We start from the raw sequence: 8,542 nt of genomic DNA, 5'->3' as shown, positions 1-8,542 counted from the left end.
GGGATAATGATGTGAACACATGGTCATGACTACATGTGACAAATTAACAACGGAAATATAGCAAGTGCATGTGATGACAGTTAAATGCCAGGACTTTATTAGCATGCCGGCAAGGGCATGAGTAGCATAGATCAAGCATTCAATGTCCAAGTTAGATTACCAAATCTTCCAAACTAACAATATGCTTGTAATAACAATTATATAAAAATTAATAAAATAGAAAAAGGGTTTTGTGAAAAGCAAGCATTGAGAGTAGTAGATTAAAAGAAATCTAAAAATAGTGCATAATGCCATGTGGGCGTTTTCACAAACACATAGCATGCATGTTAAATAAGTATGAAAATATTAGATTGAACATGCAAGTAACCCTATAAAAATAATATATAACTATTAAACAAGTCCTAAACAATCCACATGCAACATATAAAAATAATGACCCAAATAAATCTCCAACACCAATAGAAGGAAAAAGAAAGAAAAAGAAAACATGGATAGGGAAAGTAGAAGAGAAAGAAAAAGAAAACATGAAAATAAGAAGAAGAATGAAAAAGTAGGGAGGGAAGAAGAGAAGAAAAAACCTTGATAATGGTGGTGAGAAAGAGGGAGTAGAAGGGAGGAAGAAGGGAGAAGGAAGAAGGGGGAAAAAGTAGGATTAGGGTGAGAAAAGTGATGAGCGGATAATTTATACGCTTTTTGGCATTGTTTTTATATAGTTTTTAGCAGGTTTAAGCTACTTTTAGGGATGTTTTCCTTAGTTTTTATGTTAAATTCACATTTTTGGACTTTACTATGAGTTTGTGTATTTTTCTGTGATTTCAGGTAAATTCTGACTGAAATTGAGGGATTTGAGCAAAGCTCTGAAAAAGGCTGACAAAAGGACTACTGATGCTGTTGGATTCTGACCTTCCTGCACTCGAAATGGATTTTCTGGAGCTACAGAACTCCAAATGGCGCGCTCTTAACGGCGTTGGAAAGTACACATCCAGGGCTTTCCAGCAATATATAATAGTCCATGCTTTATCCGAAGATTGACGACGTAACTTGGCGTTAAACGCCAAGTTCATGCTGCTGTCTGGAGTAAAACGCCAGAAAAACGTCATGATCCGGAGTTGAACGCCCAAAACACGTCATAACTCAAAGTTCAACGCCAAGAAAAGCCTTAGCTCGTGGATTTATCAAGCTCAGCCCAAACATACACCAAGTGGGCCCCGGAAGTGGATTTATGCATCAATTACTTACTCATGTAAACCCTAGGAGCTAGTTTATTATAAATAGAACATTTAACTAATGTATTTGACGTCTTTTGACCACGTACATCTTTGGTCTCAGTTTTGTTTTATTCTTCATCTTAGGAGATCATTGATCACGTTTAAGGGGGCTGGCCATTCGGCCATGCCTGAACCTTTTGCTTATGTGTTTTCAACGGTGGAGTTTCTGCACACCATAGATTAAGGGTGTGGAGCTCTGCTGTACCTCAAAGATTAATGAAGTTCTATTTTCTTTTATTCAACTTCTCTCTTATTCTTATTCCAAGATATTCATTCGTACCCAAGAACATGATGAATGTGATGAGTTAATAACCCTCATTAACGTTCTCACTCATGAACGCGCGTGATTGACAACCACTTCCGTTCTACATGCAACACAAGCTTGAATGTGTATCTCTTAGATTCCCCAACAGAATCTTCGTGGTATAAGCTAGATGGATGGCGGCATTTATGAGGATCCGGAAAGTCTACCTTGTCTGTGGTGTCCGAGTAGGATTCCGGTAATGAATGACTGTGACGTGCTTCAAACTTGCAACCTGCTGGGCGTCAGTGACAGACGCAAAAGAGGGATTCTATTCCAGTAGGAAGCGGGAACCAACCGGTGATTGGCCGTACTGTGACAGAGTGCGTGAGCATTAGCTTTCACTGCGAGGATGGGATGTAGCTATCAACCATGGGTGATGCCTCCAGACTGGTTAGCTGTGCGAGTGACAGCCGCATAGGATATTTCCCCGAGAGGAAGAAAGTAGCCACAGCTGATGGTGAACCCCTATACAAAGCTTGCCATGGAAAGGAGTAAGAAGGATTGAGTAGGAGGAATAGGAAAGCAGGCGTCCGAGAGCTCTATAGCATCTCCTTCCGCTTATCTGAAATTCCCACCAATGAATCTGCATAAGTATCTCTATCCTTTTTATTATTTATTTTCTATTTTATTGGAATCTAATTAAATATCATGTTTAAATTCGCCTGACAGAGATTTGCAAGGTGACCATAGGTTGCTTCATACCAACAATCTCTGTGGATTCGACCCTTACTCACGTAAGGTTATTACTTGGACGACCCAGTACACTTGCTGGTTAGTTGAACGGAGTTGTGAAGAAAATAAACAGTGCCCTAAGGGTATATTCATACTAAAGCTCAAAAGATAGAATAACAAGTGATCACAATTTCGTCCACCAAGTTTTTGGCGCCGTTGCCGGGGATTGTTCGAGTATGGACAACTGACGGTTCATCTTGTTGCTCAGATTAGGTAATTTTCTTTTCAAAAATCTTTTTCAAAAATTTTTCTTTTATTTTTCGTTTTTCCAAAAATGTTTTTCGAAAAAAAATTAATAAAAATACAAAAAAATTAGAAAATCATAAAAATCAAAAATATTTTGTGTTTCTTGTTTGAATCTTATGTTAATTTTTAAGTTTGGTGTCAATTGCATGCTTTAAAATTTTTCGTGCATTTTTCGAAAATTCATGCATTCATAGTGTTCTTCATGATCTTCAAGTTGTTCTTGATAAGTCTTCTTGTTTGATCTTGATGATTTCTTGTTTTGTGTTGTTTGTTGTTTTTCATGTGCATTTTTGCATTCATATTTTCCATGCATTAAAGATTTCTAAGTTTGGTGTCTTGCATGTTTTCTTTGCATCAAAAATTTTTCAAAATAATGTTCTTGATGTTCATCATGATCTTCAAAGTGTTCTTGGTGTTCATCTTGACATTCATAGCATTCTTGCATGCATTCATGGTTTTGATCTAAAAATCTCATGCATTGAGTATTTTTTTTTGTTTTTCTCTCTCATGATTAAAAATTCAAAAATCAAAAAATATCTTTTCCTTATTTCCCTCCAAAAAATTCGAAATTTTGGGATTGACTTGGTCAAAAATTTAAAATTAGTTGTTTCTTACAAGTCAAGTCAAAATTTCAATTTTAAAAATCTTATCTTTTCAAAATCTTTTTCAAAAATCATATCTTTTTCATTTTTTATATAATTTTCGAAAATTTTCAAAATTTATTTTCAAATTATTTTCAAAATCCTTTTCTTATCTTTATATGTAATTTTCGAAAATTCACTAATAATTAATGTGATTGGTTCAAAAATTTGAAGTTTGTTACTTCCTTGTTAAGAAAGGTTCAATCTTTAAGTTCTAGAATCTTATCTTGAAGTTTCTTGTTAGTGAAGTAAATCATTTCAAAATTTTTATTAAATCTTTTTATCTTTTATTTTATCTTTTCCAAAAATTTTATCTTTTTCAAAATTTGATTTCAAAATATCTTATCTAACTTCTTATCTTCTTATCTTTTTCAATTTTGATTTTCAAATCTTTTTCAATCAACTAACTAACTTTTTGTTTGTTTCTTATCTTTTTCAAAACCACCTAACTACTTCTCTCTCTTCTATTTTCGAAAATATCTCTCTTTTTTTAAAAAAAAAATTTTTTTTTTAATTAATTGTTTCATGTTTAATTTTAATTACATCTTATCTCTGATTTTCGAAAATTACTAACCCTTTTTCAAAACTATTTTCGAATTCTCTCTCCTCTTTTCTTCTTCTATTTAATTATTTAATTACTAACACTTCTCTTCACTTCTCTTCATTCATATCCTAACATCCCATCTCACATCTCTGCCATCCTCACAGTTGTGTTTCTTCCATTACATTACATTCTTTGTCTCCCCCTTTTCTTCTACCCCTTTCTTTTTCTACTAACATAAAGGAATCTCTATACTGTGACATAGAGGATTCCTTTTTCTTTTCTTGTTTTCTTCTCTTTCATATGAGCAGGAACAGGGATACGGGCACTCTTGTTGAAACTGATCCAGAACCTGAAAGGACTCTGAAGAGAAAATTAAGAGAAGCTAAAATACAACAATCCAGAAGCAACCTTTTAGAAAATTTCGAACAAGAGAAAGAGATGGCAGAAGAAAATAATAATAATAATGCAAGGAGAATGCTTGGTGACTTCACAAAACCAACGTCCAAATTTGATGGAAGAAGCATCTCCATTCCTGCCATTGGAGCTAATAACTTTGAGCTTAAGCCTCAACTAGTTGCTTTAATGCAACAAAACTGCAAGTTTTATGGACTTCCATCTTAAGATCCTTACCAGTTTTTAACTGAGTTCTTGCAGATCTGTGACACTGTAAAGATGAATGGAGTTAATCCTGAAGTCTACAGACTCTTGCTTTTCCCTTTTGCTGTAAGAGACAGAGCTAGAGTATGGTTGGATTCACAACCCAAGGATAGCCTGGACTCATGGGATAAGCTTGTCACTGCATTCTTAGATAAGTTCTTTCCTCCTCAAAAGCTGAGCAAGCTGAGAGTGGATGTTCAAACCTTCAAACAAAAAGATGGTGAATCCCTCTATGAAGCTTGGGAAAGATACAAGCAGCTGACCAAGAGATGTCCATCTGACATGTTTTCAGAATGGACCATATTAGATATATTCTATTATGGTCTCTCTGAATTTTCAAAAATGTCATTGGACCATTCTGCAGGTGGATCTATTCACCTGAAGAAAACGCCTGAAGAGGCTCAAGAACTCATTGACATGGTTGCAAACAACCAGTTTATGTACACCTCTGAGAGGAATTCCGTGAATAATGGGGTACCTCAGAAGAAAGGAGTTCTTGAAATTGATGCTCTGAATGCCATATTGGCTCAGAACAAAGTGTTGACTCAACAGGTCAACATGATCTCTCAAAATCTGAATGGATTGCAACATGCATCCAACAGTACTAGAGAGGCAGCTTCTGAAGAAGCTTATGATCCTGAAAACCCTGTCATGGCAGAGGTTAATTACATGGGTGAACCTTATGGAAACACCTATAACTCATCATGGAGAAATCATCCAAATTTCTCATGGAAGGATCAACAAAAACCTCAACAAGGTTTTAACAATGGTGGACGTAATAGGCTGAATAATAGTAAGCCATATCCATCATCTTCTCAGCAACAGACAGAGAACTCTGAACAAAACAATTCTAATTTAGCCAATATAGTCTCTGATCTGTCAAAGGCCACTTTTAGTTTCATGAATGAAATAAGATCCTCCATTAGAAATCTGGAGGCACAAGTGGGCCAGCTGAGTAAGAAAGTCATTGACACTCCTCCCAGTACTCTCCCAAGTAATACAGAAGAAAATCCAAAAGGAGAGTGCAAGGCCATTGATTTAATCAAAATGGCCGAATGCACAAGGGAGGAGGAGGACGAAAATCCTAGGGAGGAAGACCTCCTGGGACGTTCCTCAAGCAAGAAGGAGTTTCCTATTAAGGATCCTGAGGAATCTGAGGCTCATCTAGAGACCATAGAGATTCCTTTAAATCTCCTTCTGCCATTCATGAGCTCTGAAGAATATTCATCCTCTGAAGAGAATGAAGATGTGACTGGAGAGCAAGTTGCTCAATACTTAGGAGCTATCATGAAGCTGAATGCCAAGCTGTTTGGTAATGAGACATGGGAAAGTGAACCTCCCTTGCTCATTAGTGAACTAGATACTTGGATTCAGAGAACTCTACCTCAAAAGAAACAGGATCCTGGCAAATTCTTAATACCTTGCACCATTGGCACCATGAGCTTTGAAAAAGCTCTATGTGATCTTGGGTCAGGGATAAATCTTATGCCACTCTCTGTAATGGAGAAGCTGGGAATCATTGAGGTACAACCTGCCTTGTTCTCATTACAATTGGCAGATAAGTCCATAAGACAAGCTTATGGAGTAGTGGAGGACGTGCTAGTAAAGGTTGAAGGCCTTTACATCCCCACTGATTTCATAATCCTAGACACTAGGAAGGAAGATGATGAATGCATCATCCTAGGAAGACCTTTCCTAGCCAAAGCAGGAGCTGTGATAGATGTCAACAGAGGAGAGTTAGTCCTCCAATTGAATGGGGACTACCTTGTGTTTCAGGCACATGGCCATCGCTCTATGACAAAAGAGAGTAAGCATGAAGAGCTTCTCTCAGTTCAGAGTCAAGAAGAGCCCACACAGTCAAACTCTAAGTTTGGTGTTGTGAAGCCACAACCAAACTCTAAGTTTGGTGTTCAAACCCCATATCCAAACTCTAAGTTTGGTGTTGGGAATACCACACTTAAGTTGACCTGATCACCTTGTGGCTCCATGAGAGCCACTGTCAAGCTATTGACATTAAAGAAGCGCTTGTTGGGAGGCAACCCAATTTTATTTATCTAATTTTATTTTATTTTGTTTCTTTGTTATTTTTGTGTTTAATTAGGTACATGATCATGAGGAGTCACGAAAAAATCAAAAAAATTAAAAATAGAGTCAAAAACAGAAGAAAAAAATTTTCACCCTGGAGGACGCACGGGCCGGCGTTCAACGCCCAGAAGGTGCATCTGGCCGGCGTTCAACGCCAGAACAGAGCACCATTTTGGCGCTGAACGCCTAAAACAAGCAACAACCTGGCGTTAAACGCCAGGATGCGCACACAGAGGACAATCTGGCGCTGAACGCCAGAAACAAGCATGAAACTGGCGTTCAACGCCAGAAACATGCATTACATGGGCGTTGAACGCCCAGAACGTGCACCAATGGGCGTTTGAACGCCAGAATGGTGTGCAAAGGCATTTTACATGCCTAATTGGTGCAGGGATGGAATTCCTTGACACCTCAGGATCTGTGAACCTCACAGGATCCCCATCTACCTCGCCCTATCTCTCTATATTCATGGTTATCCCTTCTTCATTCACCACTCACTCTTTCCCATACACCCCACCTACCTTTACAATTCAAAAAGAAGAAGCATTCGAAAAAAAAATGGAGCTAAAAAGAGTATATAGAAAAAGAAGGAGCAGTAGAAAAAGCCAATAGCCCTTAAAACCAAAAGGCAAGGGTAAAAAAAGGATCCAAGGCTTTGAGCATCAATGGATAGGAGGGCCCAAGAAAATAAAATCCAAGGCCTAAGCGGCTAAATCAAGCTGTCCCTAACCATGTGCTTGTGTCATGAAGGTCCAAGTGAAAAGCTTGAGACTGAGTGGTTAAAGTCGTGATCCAAAGCAAAGAGTGTGCTTAAGAGCTCTGGACACCACTAACTGGGGACTTTAGCAAAGCTAAGTCACAATCTGAAAAGGTTCACCCAGTTATGTGTCTGTGGCATTTGTGTATCCGGTGGTAATACTGGACAACAAAGTGCTTAGGGCCACGGCCAAGACTCATAAGTAGCTGTGTTCAAGAATCAACATGCTTAACTAGGAAAGTCAATAACACTATCCGAAATTCTAAGTTCCTAGAGATGCCAATCACTCTGAACTTCAAAGGAAAAAGTGAGATGCCAAAACTGTTCAGAAGCAAAAAGCTACAAGTCCCGCTCATGTAATTAAATTAATATTCATTGATATTTTGGACTTTATAGTATATTCTCTTCTTTTTATCCTATTTGATTTTCAGTTGGTTGGGGACAAGCAACAATTTAAGTTTGGTGTTGTGATGAGCGGATAATTTATACGCTTTTTGGCATTGTTTTTATATAGTTTTTAGCAGGTTTAAGCTACTTTTAGGGATGTTTTCCTTAGTTTTTATGTTAAATTCACATTTCTGGACTTTACTATGAGTTTGTGTGTTTTTCTGTGATTTCAGGTAAATTCTGACTGAAATTGAGGGATTTGAGCAAAGCTCTGAAAAAGGCTGACAAAAGGACTACTGATGCTGTTGGATTCTGACCTCCCTGCACTCGAAATGGATTTTCTGGAGCTACAGAACTCCAAATGGCGCGCTCTCAACGGCGTTGGAAAGTACACATCCAGGACTTTCCAGCAATATATAATAGTCCATGCTTTATCCGAAGATTGACGACGTAACTTGGCGTTAAACGCCAAGTTCATGCTGCTGTCTGGAGTAAAACGCCAGAAAAACGTCATGATCCGGAGTTGAACGCCCAAAACACGTCATAACTCAAAGTTCAACGCCAAGAAAAGCCTTAGCTCATGGATTTATCAAGCTCAGCCCAAACATACACCAAGTGGGCCCCGGAAGTGGATTTATGCATCAATTACTTACTCATGTAAACCCTAGGAGCTAGTTTATTATAAATAGAACATTTAACTAATGTATTTGACGTCTTTTGACCACGTACATCTTTGGTCTCAGTTTTGTTTTATTCTTCATCTTAGGAGATCATTGATCACGTTTAAGGGGGCTGGCCATTCGGCCATGCCTGAACCTTTTGCTTATGTGTTTTCAACGGTGGAGTTTCTGCACACCATAGATTAAGGGTGTGGAGCTCTGCTGTACCTCAAAGATTAATGAAGTTCTATTTTCTTTTATT

This window comes from Arachis stenosperma, chromosome 3, assembly GCF_014773155.1.
Source record: "Arachis stenosperma cultivar V10309 chromosome 3, arast.V10309.gnm1.PFL2, whole genome shotgun sequence".
Lineage (NCBI taxonomy): Eukaryota > Viridiplantae > Streptophyta > Magnoliopsida > Fabales > Fabaceae > Arachis > Arachis stenosperma.
This window is presented reverse-complemented; position numbering follows the sequence as displayed.